Source organism: Vicia villosa, linkage group LG4 (assembly GCF_029867415.1).
Source record: "Vicia villosa cultivar HV-30 ecotype Madison, WI linkage group LG4, Vvil1.0, whole genome shotgun sequence".
Taxonomy (NCBI): Eukaryota; Viridiplantae; Streptophyta; class Magnoliopsida; order Fabales; family Fabaceae; genus Vicia; species Vicia villosa.
Window position 1 is genome coordinate 48,374,636 of NC_081183.1, and position 13,547 is coordinate 48,388,182.

At 24.3% G+C, this 13,547-nt stretch overlaps 1 long non-coding RNA gene across 1 annotated transcript; it reads right to left on the reverse strand.

Moving 5' to 3' along the window:
• Window positions 1–9,289: 9,289 nt before the first annotated feature.
• On the reverse strand, window positions 9,290–11,477 carry LOC131599144 (uncharacterized). The gene is made up of 3 exons (XR_009282589.1): window positions 11,275–11,477; window positions 10,267–10,441; window positions 9,290–10,012 (listed from the first exon to the last, which is right to left on the reverse strand). It is a non-coding gene; the product is annotated as an uncharacterized LOC131599144 (long non-coding RNA).
• Between the last annotated feature and the right edge of the window lie 2,070 nt (window positions 11,478–13,547).

Consider the following 13,547-nt stretch of genomic DNA (forward strand, 5'->3'; position numbering starts at 1 on the left):
CTGCGAAAATTGGACTTCCTCTAGCTTTTCTCTTCCGCCATGGCTCTCTTCTTCACCTCTCCTCCAAACCCTATTCCTCTTTGTGTTATGATAGTTCTTCCTTCTTCCAATTCTAAATCCAACATAATTGGGCCTAAGTTACATACCCCCTCCTTACTTCACAACAACTCAAATTAAATCCAAAGTTATTTTTAAGCTCATTAATAAAATAACACTTCAACTTTATTTCACCAAATTAATCCGATTAATTATCATGCCAACTTATTAAATTATTCCGACTTCGTCGATAAAATTCGAATTAAATACAAATAGTCCAATATTAATAATAATATTATTTCTTCAACGAAATCAACTTTATTAATTCTCCGACTAACCGAATAAAATCTAACTTTAACTTAATAATCCAAATACGCTTCCCAAAATAATACCGACAATTCCGATTGATCCTCGAACTTCGATTAAATCCAATGATTAAATTCTTAAATAATTTAATTAACTAATTAATTAAATTCGGGGTGTTACAGTTCATCTCTTTCCTTTTGCAATTAGCCACAGAGTGACCGATACATGAACAATGTGAGCAGAACTCCGGGATATTTCCATACTCAATGTCTACAAAGAAGGCGAAGCCCAACCTTTCAACAAGAATTTTATAACTTAGATCTTTAGTAAGATCTAAATCAACCAGCACCCTAACAAAATGTCCAAAAGGCCTGTCAAAAGCAGACATATTGGAAGCGGAATCAATGCAAATGGGTGTTCCGATGCTGCTAGCAATGGCAAAAAGAATACACGGTCTCCAATACTCCTGAGATAAGCCATGGATTCGTATCTAGACCTGGGCAGAGGTTTGTTTTAAAGTGGATGGGACAAAGTCCTTGGTCCAGGGGAACAACTTAAGCACTCCTTGAGGAATGGACCAAGCATTAACCGATCTAACCCTATAAACATCTTCCAAGGAGGAGAAGGAGAACTCAAAGAAACCTTTTCCCAAGGAAGTAACACCCCCATTTCCCAATCGACGGCTAGATTTGCATTAACTTGTTTTTCAGATTAACCACCGTCAATGGAGGAGCTCCCTTAGACCAGACAACCCTTCCATGAAGGTGATGTTTGCAAGCATCCACCCCCAGTTTGTATTCATCTTCTGGAATCGTGATGGCTAGCCTGTCCCCTTTCAGACAAGGGATAAGGAGCTGACTAAGTGGAATATCACAGACACTGTTGTTTGCAACCGCTGAGGCGAAAGATTTCCCTTGAGGTTGGATCGTGGCTTTCTTAGAAGGTGGATCAGAAAGCAAAGGTTGGAGATGTGTTTCAAGAAAAAGAAAAGAGGGATCCATGGAGGAGAGGAAGAGAGGAGGAGAAACGGGAAACAGCCGTGAAAAACTAGCCGTTATCAGCGAAAGTCATATTGTGGATGTATTTGCTCCCACTTGAAGATTAAAAGATCATAAGAGAATTTGACTAGGCAAAAAATCTCATATCTGATTGGGTATTTTTTATTTTGATTTCCACTACATTGATTGGACTTAGACTTACACAACTTAAAATATAATTTGATATTATTATTTTTGATATTATATTAATAATATCAACAAATTTTAATAATATCTCAACAAATTTTAATAATATCTCAACAGAATATATAATTATCATTCAACTATACCTTTTTAATCACTAGTATATAACCCGCGCGTTGCGCGGTTAACATATAATATATTATTGGCGTTGTTTATGAAATTTTAAATTTATCAAAATTTTAAATTAGTATTTTTTTTTGTGGAATATTTTTTAAATAATTTTATTTGAGTAATTATTATATGTAGTTTTATAAACACATATTTAAGAAAAAGGTGAATTTTAAGAATAATATAGAGGATCAATTGATTATGTTTATATAAAAAATTTAATAAATTTATTTGAATAATTATTATATATGAGTTTAGAATAACATTTGAAAATATGTTGAATTTTAACAATTAAAAAAATGGTTATTTAGGAGTTATTATTTTATTACTTAAAAAAATTTAATTCTTTAAAAAGAGATAAATAGATTTAACTTATTTTGTAAATATTAAAAAATTTAAAATCTTTATTTAAGTTGACTCTTAAAAATTAATATAGTACGTGTAGATAATAACCTATGTAAATAAAATAAAATAAAATTGTTAAGTAATTGCAAATTATATATTTGAATTATTTTTATTATTGTTATTATCTATATTATTCTTATTTTTAAATATTAATATAGAGTCAACAAAAGGTATAGTAGGAACCACGGTTTTTATTAAATACTAATTTAAATTTATTATTGATATTTTTTTATAAATATAATTCAATGAATAAATAAATTTTAAAATATTGATATGTAATTAAGTTTAATATTAATTTTAAAACTTGAGATAACTAATACTTTTTTTGATAAATTTAATTTTCTGCATTGTATTTATATTAATTATAAAAATTCAAATATGCGTAATGAATATTTGGGAATTTTTAAAACTATTTTAAATTAAATTTTTAAATATTATTTTATAACTAATTAAACAATACATAAAATAAGTAAAAATTAGTCATACTTAATTCTTAATGATTTTCTCTTGTGTAAGAAAAAGTAAGAATATTAATTAATTGATTTTGTTATAAAAAAAAAACTTAAGATATTGTCCAATGAAAATTAAAGAGTCGGAAAATGAAAGATAACATAAAAGTTTAAATATAATTTTTTTATTCCATATGTCTATAAATATAGCAAGCTTTTTTTTTTATTAGCATAGGATAATTGTTTTAAAAAAGTTTAGAATAAGAAATCATCAAAAGTTATTTTGAATACATTAAGTGTGTATAAGAGTATATTTTTATTGGGTATAATATTTATAGTGAAATCATTATTAATAAATACAACAATAACATAGTAATGTAATAGAAATGGGATAAGTGATGGTGTATTTACTCTCCTGGTTAATATAAAAAATAGACATATTTTTATCAACCAATACAAAAAATGAGAAAGAAAAGTAGAATAACAAACTTACAAAAAATATATAAATAAAAAGAAGAATTTTATGTGATTCCAATATTAGGGTTTAAGACATGTATTTATGTGAATGACTATTTCATTGACCTCCATTGCAGTAATAGTGCACCAGTTACATAAATAAAAATCTCTTATTTCTTATTCTCCTGGTTAATATAAAAAAAAAAAAAGAGGTCATATTCCTATTAACCAATATAAAAAATAACAAAGAAAAGTAGAATAACAAACTTACACAAATTATATCAATAAAAAGAAGTGGACCAAAGAGATGTACTTATATTTCATAGACTTCCTAAACAACAATAGTGCAATAAAATTGTATCATCTTCCTATAATTCACATATACAAAAAAATCATCTTCAAACCAAACAATAAATAAAATTGTAGCATCTTCCTGTAATTCACATATACAAAAAAATTATCTTCAAACCAAACAATAAATAGTTATAAAGAAGGTTAGATCCCAGTAAACTAACAAAAGTTATATCAATTAAAAAAGGAGAGGTAATATAATAAAATTCAAAGAACACCACCAAAAATTTTGTTCGTAGAAAATGGTGAAAACTTAATATCCAGTATTATAGACACGTGGTTATGAATAGAATAATAATTAATAATTAAAATAATAGTTAATCAAATTATTAATTACAATTCATATCAATGTAATAAGTGAGTGAATAGTCCTAATTAAATAATGGCAGTTATAAAATAAAAGAAAACGTTCAAATATTTATGTGATATACTTATATTTATATACTTATTTCATTAATTCTACTTTTAAATTATTATTTTTGTAATATTTTAATTTAATAACATTTTTTAATTTAAAATCATATGAATTTTTTTTATAAAAATATTATTTAAGTAATTTATGTATATTTATAACGTCAAATAAATAAAAATTTTAAATATTTGTGTAGTTAATTGATAAAAAATTAAACATAAAATAATCAAAAGAGAATTATTATAAACTAGTAACAAACCCGTGCGTTCGCACGAGTTCTGGTACGGGACGCGCATTTGTTTTAGATGTTTATTTTTTAATAGAAAAATGTCTAGTACCTGTGAACAAATAATAATTGAATGTATAGAAAAATGTCTGGTATCCGTAAAAAAGTAATGATTGAATGTATAAAAAAATGATAGAACGAAAATAATAATTAAACAGTATTTTCTTATATTATAGATATTGTGGGGAGATTTTTTATAGAGACACTCTTTCTAGTAAAAAATTTTATGGACACTTTGTTTATTTTTTTATATAGAACAATGAAAGTTAATGGACCGTTTGCTTATTTTCATGGATAATGAAATAAATAATAATTTTTAATAAGTTAATATTTAGTAACTACAATAAGAATAATAATTATTAAGATAGTAACCGAAATATACTAATAATCATTTTGATATAATATAACCATTATAAAATATAATAATAATTGTTTCTAATTTAATGTTTAGTAACTGCAATAAGAATAATTATTATTGTTATAATACTAATGAAATATACTAATAAATATTTTTTATAATATAACATGAAAATAATATTTAATTTAATTATAATTAAATGATAGAACGAAAATAATATTTAATTACTGTATGTATTATGATAAAAGTATTGTAACTATGAAATCAAGATTTTAAAAATAAACATTTTTATATTAATAAGTATAAATTTGAGTTCTTGTAAAAAAAAGAAGTATAAATTTGAGTTAAACTATTACTATAATAGTAACTGAAAGATACTAATAATTACTTTTAATATAATATAACTATTAAGAAATATAATATTAATTGTTATTAATTTAATATTTAGTAATTACAATAAAAATAATTATTGTTATAATAATAACTGAAATATAATAATAATAATTTTTTCTATAATATAACATGAAAATAATATTTAATATTTAAATGATAACATGAAAATAATATTTAATTATGATAAAATTATTCGAAATATAAAATCAAGATTTTAAAAATTGAACGCTTTTATATTTATAAATATAAATTTGAGTTAAATTATTTAAAAAGTCAAATTTCAATAAAATCAAAGATAAACTTTATTTTACTAATTTATCATGTAGTGAATGAAATCCTTGGGTTTTTAATAATTTAATTTAATTTAAATATGTTGTCAACTAATTATTAATATGAAATGTTGTCAAGATTTTGGATAGTTTTAATTTTTAACTACTCTGTTATAATAATTTAATATATTTTATAATTAAATTGAAATGTTGAATTATATAAAATTGAAAATTGTAATATTTAAATTAATAATAATCATAATATATATATATATATGTATATATATATATATATATATATATATATATATATATATATATATATATATATATATATATATATATATATATATATATATATATATAAAATATTTATATTTTATAATATTTTTGTATATAAAATTGAAAATTGTAATATTTATACAATTATTATTAATTTAATAAATTTCATTATATATATATTATTTAAATTATTATTATTATTAATATTATTTTCAAAATATTATATTATTATTATATATTTATTATTATTATGATTGATTATATATATATATATATATATATATATATATATATATATATATATATATATATATTATGATTATTATTATTATTATTATTATTACTATTGTTATTCTTAGTACTATTGTAATTATTATTATTATTATTATTATTATTTATTATATATATATATATATATATATATATATTATTTATATTATTATTATTAATAGTAGTGTTATATATATATTATATTATTTATATTATTATTATTAATAATAGTGCTAAAATATTATATTATTGTTATTGTTATATATTTATTATTATTATTATTATTTACTAGTAGAAGACCCGTGCTCCCGCACGGGTAAATTCATTTATTTCTTAGATCATTTAATAAGGTTTAGTTGTTGCTGATATATAATTGTTATTATAAAATCATCACTAATAACTATAAATATTTATAAAAAAAATATGTAGCAAATCACCGACATGGTAAATTCAATATATCTAATAATTATAAATATTTACAAATATTTTTATTAATTAAAATAAAAAGGTATTGTTGTGGTAGTGGCCCGTGAAAATATTGAATTTGAATGATAAAATTCACATGAATTATATGTTGATGGAATGTATCCATTCAGGGCCGGCCCTGGGACAGGGCAACCAGGCCCACATCCCAGAGCCTCAAAAAAATATGGGGCCTCAAATTATTTGTAATGAGCTTTAAATATTAAAAGTAAAATATTATAGATATATAATTTGTATTGGAAATATAAAACGTATTTTAATTATGGCGCAGCGGTGGGAAACTAATGCTTCTAATGGAGAGGATGGGAGTTCAACTCCTGGTTCAGCCATTTTATTTTTGTCTTTTTTTTCATGCCAAACAAGAACGTGAAAAGGGTAATTTCGTATACAACATACATACCTTTTTGTTTTAAAAAACTGCAATATTTTATGCATACATAATAAGTAATTATTTATTTTTAATTTGTTTTAAAAAACTGCCATATTATATGCATTTATAATTTTTTAATTTGTTTTAAAAAACTGTCATGCTTTTAATTTGTAATTTATATATATATATATATATATATATATATATATATATATATATATATATATATATATATATATATATATATATATATATTTAAATTTGTATAATTTTGATGTTAGTTACATAGATATATGACTAATTTTGATGTTGTCGATATTATTGACGTTCTTTTTCTATTAAAAAAATTTTTTATTAGAGGTTCACTTTTATTTTTTTGCCCTGGGTCTCTAAATTCTCAGGACCGGCCCTGTATCCATTAAATGATATTACATTACAAACTTTTGTGATGTTATACTTTTAATGGCTAGGAGAAATAGTAGAGATACTTGTTACTATGAGTATTAATTAAAGTTAGTCGAAGCAGGGCCGTCGCAGGGCCGTCTTTGAGGGCGTGTAAAGCGGGCTACTGCACAAGGCCTAAAATTTTACAGGGTTAAATAATAGCTATATAGGGCCTCAAAAAAATATCTGATAGGTTAATTCGTGGGTACATAGGGCCTCCATTATATTTTTATTGTGAAACTCTGACTAATCTACACAGGACTTCCAAAAACTTGAGACAACCTTGAGTCGAAGACCCATGTGTTTGCACATGTAACTTAATTCTTAAGATGAATAATATATTACAAACACAATTTAAGTAGTTTAATATAAGGTTGATTATATAAGATTTGGTTGTTGTTGATATATATTGTTAATATAAGATTATTAATATATAAAAATAAATATTTTACAAATCACCAACATGATAAATCTAATATATCTAATAACTACAAATATTTATAAATATTATTACTAATTATAAATATTTATAAATATTTTGTTGATTAAAAAAATGTATTGTTCATAAACTGGATAGATTTACTGATGAAATCACTACTCATAAACTCTTTTGTATCACCTAAAAAAATAGTAATAAAAATAACATAATTAGAGGTTAGAGTTAGTCCAAAAATATATATACAATATAGGATAATGAAAACAATAGTGAACTAAATTTGACTGTTATAGTCCACATACTTAATTGACAACTTATAAATATTTGGGTCATAGTTAAGTTTCTTATACTATTTTTTAAATGTATAATAAAGTTTAATGAGGTATAGAAAAAAGTTTATTGTGTAATGTGTTTAAATTGTCATGGAATAAATTAATTTCAATAAAATTTATTTAGGTCATTTAGCATTCAGGATTTTAAATCGAATAAAGTTTATTGTCTTTGAATTTTTATGGACTAAATTATGTTTTTAATTTAGTGTATTTTATAAATAGTACTGATTTGTGTTATTAAACCCTTCATTTAGATGCTCGTATAGGTGGTTTTTTTGTCTGATGTTAATTGTTGGTTTTAAATAGGATGTCATTTTGTGTTTTTGTCAATCTGTATCAGGTAGAAAAAAGTTTATTGTGTAATGTGCTTAAATTGTCATGGAATAAATTAATTTCAATAAAATTTATTTAGGTCATTTAGCATTCAGGATTTTAAATCGAATAAAGTTTATTGTCTTTGAATTTTTATGGACTAAATTATGTTTTTAATTTAGTGTATTTTATAAATAGTACTGATTTGTGTTATTAAACCCTTCATTTAGATGCTCGTATAGGTGGGTTTTTTGTCTGATGTTAATTGTTGGTTTTAAATAGGATGTCATTTTGTGTTTTTGTCAATCTGTACCAGGTGGAAGTGGAACAGTTTGTTTTGTACAATATTTCTTTTTCGGCATTTATGATGCCTTAGTTTTATATATTTATCCTTTTGTTTTTTCAAAAAAATTAAAACCTCCAATTACATACGTACCTACTTTTAGTAAAATGTGATACTACATTAAACAGGGACGGTTATTGTTATTAATATTGTTAATACATATGTTATTAAACGGGGCCTATTCACTTTTATTCAGGTGTGTCGAAAAACCAACCATTCAGTCCACAACACACATAAGCTAAGAAGCCGTATAATAAAGTAGAAAGTATATAGCAGTTACATTGAAACATGACATAATTTTCTGTTGATGGAAACGAACAACCATTTCAGTAGGGTTATGAACTTGTAAAACAAAGTGTATATATTATTATTCTGTTAAGAATAATAACTTTATATATTAAGATTAATAATATTAAAAATCTATTTAGTTAATATAAAAGACAAGTAAGTTATTTTCAATCCAAACCGAACTAAGTGCGTAACACATCCAAGAGAACTAAACTGGTTCCAAGATATGTGGTTCCCAAGATATAGTTCTCTGCGAATGTACTTTTAAAAGGCAAAATGTGAAAAGTTGTTTATTTGTATCTGGTGCAGGAACTATGATGGGTAGCAGACGCGTTTTAAGGGCAGGATAATAAAAAAATGCTAACATAGTACCTGCACACAATTCTAAGGTTGCAGTCAGTTCCATAAGCAAGCTGGCTTTGAGTGCAGAGGCATATATAATATTAATAAGGTACAAGTGTTGATGATGTTGCACATGAAATGAGGTATTTTAAGCATAAATAAAGTAAGAGAAGTCCAATCTAATTGTCAAACTCATTTTATTACATTTTTCATAAATCTCATTTTCAAAGGATATTTTTTTAAAAAACGTACTACGGTTAGTGTTGTAAAAGAGCTACACTTATTATGCCATGAAACAAATATTTGTTTTTGGTTGATATGAGAAAGTTTGTAATTATATTTGACATCATAGATTCATAGTAGTTATTGTTATAAGCATAGTGTCATATTGGCAATTTCAAAATAAGTTTAAATCACAGCGTGTAAAAGTGGTGTCCTTTGCAGAAACTGATTTGTAGCTGGTTAAAAAACAATGACAGAAATTATAGCACCAAACTTCAGAGTAATAAGATAGTAAGAATAAACCACACGACAGTTCATTTTTATCTAATATTTATTTTTTATTGATCAAGCAGAATAAACCATAGAAAGGTTCATAAATTTTTTTTCCATAAAATGGAAAAATCATTACAAAACAAACACATTGTTTGGAGAATATGTTTTTGATTCTCCCTCCAAGAGTTTTCAAAAGAGAGGTTGAAAAATAATTAGACAAGATTCACCCTTTAATTCTTGACACCAAGAATAAACACATTGTTTCATAACTAATATATCATCTTCACCATCACCCAAGATTTGCCTCTCTTTTTGACTTCGACAATCTCAAGTCTTTCTCTTCTATCAATCTAATCCTTTATTTGTTTATGGGTTAATATCTTTGGTTAGTTCTCGTCAATAATAAATGTCTTCAAATGCCATAGCTGCATTCCGGCGACAGAAATGCAAACCAGAATTGAAAAATAATTGAAGGTAAACATCTTGGAGTTGGTTGCTTGTTTAAGATGTTGCATTTCTTCTTCCCCATGTCAGACAACAAAATTCTGTGAAAAACAATTAGAATGAAAAATCAGAGCCAAATTTCCAAACTTTGAACATAAAATACAAGCATGCTATCTTTGATATAAAACTATTTTCTTTCTATCTCTGGCTTATCACTATCCATTCATGAGAACCATACATGATAACATGTAAAAAGAGAAGTTTCATTCAAATGTATATATCAATATAGAAATATACAGATGAGATACCGACACTACCTAACCACCGATGCGCGCAAACATATAAAAGTGCATACCTTTGTATTTATCCAATTCATTACTAAAACATGATGCTCCTAATGCATTTGCAAAATATACAAGATCATGGATGTTGTGAATATAAAATTCAGCAGCAAGACCCTGTATGTAGGTGGCCACCGCTTCCTCTTTTCAAAGTGCTATACAAAAGTCCAAAACCATTATAGCAAAATCCTAAGAATTATATCAATCAAAATCAGCATAAAAGTTGGAATAAATAAGGACAGTTACATCAACTATGCATATTTAAATCATAATGATGATTTTTAGGCTACTGAAATAAACTCAACATCAGGTGCAAATATCAACAGAGAACCATATATAAAGATCCAATAAACAACATTTAAACTAAAAAACATAAACTTTTGGAATCAATAGTTCTAAACATTTAAACTATGATAGTTGTTTTAAGCAATCACAACGGTTTTAACAGAGTTATGAAATCACCTAAGTACAACGAACCAAATAATAGTCAAAGCTTCAGATTTCTTTATGGAATCAATAGTTGAATATAAACTACATAAATCTCACTGATTTATAAAAACCAAAACTTTAAAATCTCAAGGCTTTATAAAAATCAAAACTTTAAAATCAAAACTACAGAAATCTCACCAATTTATAAAATATGCACTTCAAAATCTCAAGACTTTATAAAAATCAAAACTTTTAAATCAAAACTACAGAAATCTCACCGATTTATAAAATCTGCACTTAAAAATCTCAAGACTTAATAAAAATCAAAACTTTAAAATCAAAACTGCAGAAATCTCATCGTTTTGTAAAATCAAAACTTTAAAATCTCAAGATTATATGAAAATCAAAACTTTAAAATCAAAACTGCAAAAAACTTACTGATTTATAAAAACCAAAAATGTAAAACTTGATTTGAAACATCAACCAGCATGAACAACACAAATGCTACAGATTAGAAAAATGATATGTTATAAATCTTAAAACTTGACCAAAATCGAAACTTTACGAAAAACGGAAGGAAGAAGAAGTCTTACCTTCGACGGTGAAAGGGAGACGAGAAGACTGAGGCATTGGGGTTTGGATTTTGAATGTTGAGAGAGAACTTGTGACTGCAGAGGAAAAAGAAAATAGAGAGAGAAAGGGGGTAGATGAGAAAGAGAAAAAAGAGAGAGAGTGAGACGAGAAAGAGGAAGAAAGAGTGAGGGAAAATTGGGCAAAAGCCAATGGTTAATAGAAACAAATAGTAGAAGTTTGATTTAGCAAAATTGAGAAAAGGGTGCCACTTGGAATAATGAGTACATTTGATTGGTCTAATAGAAGTTTGATTTAGCAAATTACCAAAATGGGCATATCTTAGTGCAAATTAAAAAAAGCAAAAGGGCAATTAAGGGAGTTAGTAGGCATATTATAATCTTAGTTAGGTAGTTGATTTTTAATATAGGGTTAATTTAGTAAATGACACATTATGGTTTTTGTTAAGAAGGACTATCATGATGACACGTGGCTAGGAAATGGTTATCATGATGACACGTGACTAGAGTTGCCATCATGACTATCTTCCATTTATATATACTAGTAGGAAACCCGTGCTGTCGCACGGGTCTGGTCAGGATTTCACATTACTTCTATCTAGTTTTGACTTGTAAAGTTCCTTTATATATATAAAAAATTTATGCTTCATTGATACGTTCACTTCTACCCGTTAATCCAGATGAGTTAATTCTAAAAATTTATTAAACCTATTTTAAATATTATTCAATTTTCTCAAGTTCTTTTATATATACCAAACATTTATTCAATAAATGATATCTCATATATACCTTCACATCTACCCGTTAAAAAACTCAATTGAATCCAAATAAGTTAATTCTAAAAATTTATTAAACATATTTTAAATATTATTCCATTTTTTCAAACCAAAAATATACGACAGCTTTCGTCAAACTTACGAATTTTACAAATCTAAAATGTAATTATTGTAGTTATCATATTTAATTGCATTTAAGATCTATGATAATAAAAAAATTGAATTGAAAACTCGAAAATTTGGATTCTCCGTATTTGCATTAAAATACCTTTCAAATTAATTGCATTGAGCAGGAAAAAATTGAATTTGCATTGAAAAGTTAAAAAGACGATTTTTAATGTTTCAAAAATGCTATATTATTCATATAGGACAAAAAATAAAAAAGTCACCCGTATTTTTTATGTTAGATGAAAGCAAAAGTCATTTAAAAAAAAACTCTTTTTGACTTTTAAAATTATGAAATTAAAAAATAAATAATAATTATGAGGAATTTAGTTTTCAATTCAATAATAATTATTTCATTCAATAATAAAATTTCGCAAATCTATATTAAATGATAATTTGACAATTATTCTTGTAATTATCATTTAATTGTCTTTAATACTTATGTGAATAAAAAAAATTGAATTGAAAGCGCAAAAAATTGGATTCCCCGAATATGTATTAGAAGACTTTCTATCTCCCCGTACGACCTTTCAGTTTAGTTGCATTGATCAAAAAAGAATTGAATTTGCATTTAAAAGTTAAAAAATATGAGTTTTAATAGATATGGTCATTTGTATTTTTAATGCTATATTATTAATATAGGACAACTAAAAGTTAGGAAAAACAAATAAAAACAGATTTAATTGTTTTGTCAAAGGGCTTGGAATGTAATTTCTAAGTACTTTAGTTTTTATATAATATAAATTAAGATAAATTCTTAGAAGAAATAAATTTTCTCCCATTAAAAATATTCCTTTTATTCTTTAATACTTAAAAAATCATTTTCACATATTTTCTAACAAATATATTATATTGAATATTATTAAAATTATAATAAATAATATAATTAATATATTTTTTTATTATTTTAATGATTTTAAAATAGTTATAAAAGCAATGTTTATTCTGATTATGTAAAAATTAGTACACAAATGATTAAGGAAATACTATATTTTTAAATAATTAAGACATATTTATCATATTGTGTACATTCTCCAATAATTAAAGTATATATATATATATATATATATATATATATATATATATATATATATATATATATATATATATATATATATATATATATATATATATATATATATATATATATATATATATATATATATATATATATATATATATATATATGGAATAATACATCGAAATGCACAATGAATAAAAAAATATATCATTTAATAGAATCTCATATTTTTATTCACACTTCCATTATTTCTATATGATTTTTTTTTCACATCATTTATAATAAACTTCCTAAAAATCACCTGCATCTTCTTC